We start from the raw sequence: 4,508 nt of genomic DNA, 5'->3' as shown, positions 1-4,508 counted from the left end.
GAACTTTCTGAACCCACCCTTGTCCACTCTGTAATGAATATCTCTCTGTCTCTTTGTAATGAACAACTCTCTGTCGCAGCAGCATCACTTCACAAGTTTAAACAATAATAGCTCTCACAGAGACACTGTTCACAGGAAAGTAGCACATCACTGCCTCACTGACAGATATTTCTGACAGAATTATTTTCCAAAATGTAAAATTTACCACATAACTCAAATGATTTATCATCAGACCTCATGAAACATGACTTGTACTATGAGGATCTATGCAAAAAAATTGAACAGGACATCAGTGAGTAGCCACTTCAGAATCAGCAAACATTTGTTTCACCCTACATTGGGGGTCATTCCGACCCGTTTGCACGCATCGGTTTGTTGCTGCGGTGCGCATGGGTCTGGAATGCGCACTGCGCATGTGCGTCGTTGCCCGGCAACAGGGGTCGCCGGGTTACGACGCGGATTACGAAGCAAGCGGTCGCAGCAGCGGCCGAAAGAAGATTGACAGAAAGAAGGCATTCCTGGGCGTCACCAGACCATTGGCGGCCGTTTTCGGGAGGCGGTTTAAAAAACGCAGGCGTGGTCAGAAGAACGGAGGCCGGATGTCTGACGTCAAAGCCAGGACCTGCATCGCTGAAGCCGTCGCACAGGGTAAGTAGGTCTAGGGCTAGTATTCTTTTGCACAAAACTTTTTTAGCTTAGCAGGGCTGCACAAGCGTTCGCAGACCTGCTAAGCTAAAATACACTCCCCCATAGGCGTGGACTAGTTGATCGCACCAGCAGCAAAAAATTGCTGACTGCGATCAACTCTGAATTACCACCATTATCTCCACATATGACTATTTTCTCACAACAGGGACCATTTTATAAGATAGATATACCAATCTTGGGTGTGCGGTCGTGCTCGGATATACACATGCCTTGGGTGGTTGAACGCACTTGGCCTTAAGCGTCACAACGCACACCAATGTGTGCATATATCAAAGCGTGACCGCACACAAAGAGTGGTATATCTATTGCTAATATGCCACCACTCTTCTTTAATGGTCTGTGTGTGTGTATATATATATATATAATTTTTAATATATACTGTATACTGTACCCCAGGACTCCTCTGTCAGGGGGTCCCCTGGCTTAAGCACAGATATTAGCTCTTTCTGTTGTGCAACAGCAGAACCAGGCAGCCAGAATACAAGCAGGACAGTATGCAGTGCAGGCAGAGACACAGGAGTATCAGGTTTCATGAGCTACCAACGGAACTTCCCTACCAGAGGAGAGGTAGGAGGGGAGAGAGAGCTATAAGTGACCCAGGGACATGGGCGTATCTAGCCCTCGCCAGGAGCGCCAACCGTCAGGGAACGCCGACCGTCAGGGAGAAACACCTAGGAGTGCCATCTGCGGACAGGCAGTACTGAATCTGCGGGCATCCCTTCCAGTGAAGAGAGTGCTATCAACAAGCTGCTGCTGTGAACGCTGCAGTGAGAGCAGTCCAGCATTCTGCTCTAACTACATGGTTAGTCTGGGAGAGTTAGGGGCGGAATTATTGGTGGTGCTGTGGATGTATTGCACTGGTGCCCATCGCACTGAAGGGTACCGAAGCCGGTGGCAGTAGCAGTACCAATAATCAGTCACAGTGACTCATTAAAGTATGCCAGCTTACTAAGGGCAGTAACAGGAAGGAGACTTTCCGGTCAAAGGATAGGAGGGGAAACACCCCCCCCCCCCCCACACACACACACACACACACACACACACACACCCCACCTTCTCCAATGCCTCCTCTCTGATACCTATTACTGTCGGGGGCTACAATTACCAGACAACTGAAACAGGAAGCTGGGCTAGCAGAATAATCTGTATTTATAAACTGTATCCTAATCACTGACCTCTAACAGGCATCAGTGCACAGAACTCTGGGTGAATGGGAGTTTTAAACTCTTCCTATTCTCAGTAATGAGTTCCTGTTGGATCTGGGCAGTCCACAAAATCTGAAGTTCCAAATCCCTACTGCAGCTGCAGAATGTGCAGGTATTATTTTCTTCTCCCTTGGAGGGAGCTAATCCCACCAGAATGTAGGCAATTGTGATGAGACACAAGCCCTCTCAACACATATTCCCCCCTTTCGCTTTTTCAAGCTTGAGGAAGGGCAGTTTTCTCTTTGTGACAGCCGAGCCCAATCAGCCTTTAGAAACACCTTTCCAGGTGTCTCTTCAATTGTTTTGGTCCAGACAATTTTCTCCAGTTGAGTCTTCTTAAGGGTCTGCCTCAGGGGTAATATTCTGGATACAAAATTTTAAATTAATCGGTGGTAATAGCCTACCAATCCTAGGAAAGTTCTCATCTGTTTCTTGGTGGAGGGTCTTGGCCAGAATTGAATTACCCCTAGGTCGAAATTTACTACTAAGAAATTTAGAAAGAAATATTAAATGAAGTAAATTGTGTTTATATGTCATCCTTAGGTTCAGTTATGTGGTGGGGCACAAAATATGCTTCTGTTTGTCCACATATTTTATAATTAGCAGCCACCAGCACTGCTTTTGCCTATTACATTGACCATAAATAATTTGAATTGGTCCTGGACTATCAATCCAATGCACCCCTGCAAGTGTCCTGAGGCACCCCAGGATGCCACGGCACACAGTCTGAGAACCACTGGAGTAGTCTGAGTTGTATTGTGATAGCTTGCCACTGTGAAGTTAAACAGAAAAAGACACTGTGTTTTACCAGAAGACCTGCCTCACAAGTCCTTATTTCACGAACTCCTGTTACTATATTTTCTTTCTTTCTTTCTTTCTTTCTTTCTTTCTTTCTTTCTTTCTTTCTTTCTTTCTTTCTTTCTTTCTTTCTTTCTTTCTTTTTCTTTCTTTCTTTCTTTCTTTCTTTCTTTCTTTCTTTCTTTCTTTCTTTCTTTCTTTCTTTCTTTCTTTCTTTCTTTCTTTCTCTCTCTCTATATAGATATATATATGACAGAAGACTATAATAGGGTGTCTTACCTTTTTAAGCTGTGCACTAGCGATGAAACAACAGTTGGGAGCATGCTTTTGTCCGAAATTAAAATTTACCAGACGTTATATAAACACACCTACAACTGTTATCTGGCACTCACTGTTATTTTGTGTACAGTATGTGTCCATTTTGCCTTTTTTTATTCTCTTTTATCCCATCTCCCTGGATTTCCCTGTTTTCTGCTTGTCTCCTGTTATTCCCCCTATATTTTTCCCATCCCCCCTGAGGTCTTCTTGTGTTTTGTTTAGTTCCTGACACATCTCCCTGTTCTGCAAACAAGGGTGTGACTCCGCACCAGTCTCAAAAATTCAAACAATGTTATATGTAACCAGAATTATATTTATATACAGGAATACTTCCTATTAATTTGTACCTGGTGGTGCACCCAGAGTCAGAGAGAAACTAGAGAGAAAACGACTTTACAGAAGACTCTTGTGTGGGTGCACTCTTGTATTTAATTAGTTATATGACTAAAGATTAAAACATAACTTTTATTAGCTCATTAATAAAATAAATCCACACTCTCATAATCCACCACTAATAAGAATATACTCGTATACACAATTGTGCTTATTTCACTTGTATTGGATATAAACCACAAATCGGGTGGATATCAGCAAATACAAAATTAGAAAATTGGAAATGTTCTGGTTAATCTGTCACCAAAAGACTTGTAGGGGGATGTAGACACTATGACTCTACATCCGAGACCTAACCAATCAGCACAAGCGAGGCTTGTTTTAATGAGACCTCAATGGGTCATGGTCGACCGGACTGATATTATCAGGAGTATAGATCCTAATAACAATGTGTGTGCGTAGGGGTACCTTCTGTATTACCCCGTGATTGTGGATAATAAATTTCACTGATTTTTATTAGTTATCTAAGAAAAGAAAAAAAGAAAAGGGAGAAGAGAAAGTGGTGATCCTGCTGTTGGCATCTAGTCAAAATGGGTCATTAATTACAACACCAGGTATTCTCTGGGGGTCCCCCTCACAGATACTAACCCAGCCCACCACCGTTTTGCTTCCAAGATCGGACGAGATCGGGCTCTGTCGGTGGGGTATGGTAGTAATTTGTTGACACAATTGGTTGACTCGCCAATGAGAGTGCACCTATTAAAGAATTCAAGATAAAGACACAAAATGCGGATCTGCTTTCTACGTTAGACGCAGGGTTAACCTGTGAATCATAGATGAGAGTCTGCTGATATAAGAAATAGGTAAGAGTAAGTAAGTACAGAGAATCTGTATTTAGGGATTATATCAGGTATTAGCCTGATACACTATGAGGGTATGGTATGAAGGAGTTTATTATGGCTTATTGCACACTCAGAAAAAAGCACCCTTGTGGGCCAGATCAGGATATCATGTCTTATAGCTTGTGCTAGATTTACATCTGATTAATAGAGAGACAGGCCACTAATAAAAAGGGATTGTGTGTAGAAAAAATAAGAATTTACTCACCGGTAATTCTATTTCTCGTAGTCCGTAGTGGATGCTGGG

General features: G+C 42.9%; 1 pseudogene; it reads right to left on the bottom strand.

The window, feature by feature from the left end:
• Positions 1-3,961: 3,961 nt before the first annotated feature.
• On the bottom strand, positions 3,962-4,080 carry LOC134937414 (5S ribosomal RNA; annotated as a pseudogene).
• Positions 4,081-4,508: the final 428 nt, after the last annotated feature.

Source organism: Pseudophryne corroboree, chromosome 6 (genome assembly GCF_028390025.1).
Source record: "Pseudophryne corroboree isolate aPseCor3 chromosome 6, aPseCor3.hap2, whole genome shotgun sequence".
In the NCBI taxonomy this organism is placed as follows: Eukaryota; Metazoa; Chordata; class Amphibia; order Anura; family Myobatrachidae; genus Pseudophryne; species Pseudophryne corroboree.
Note: the sequence above shows the minus strand (reverse complement) of the source record. Positions and strands in the feature narration are given on the sequence as shown.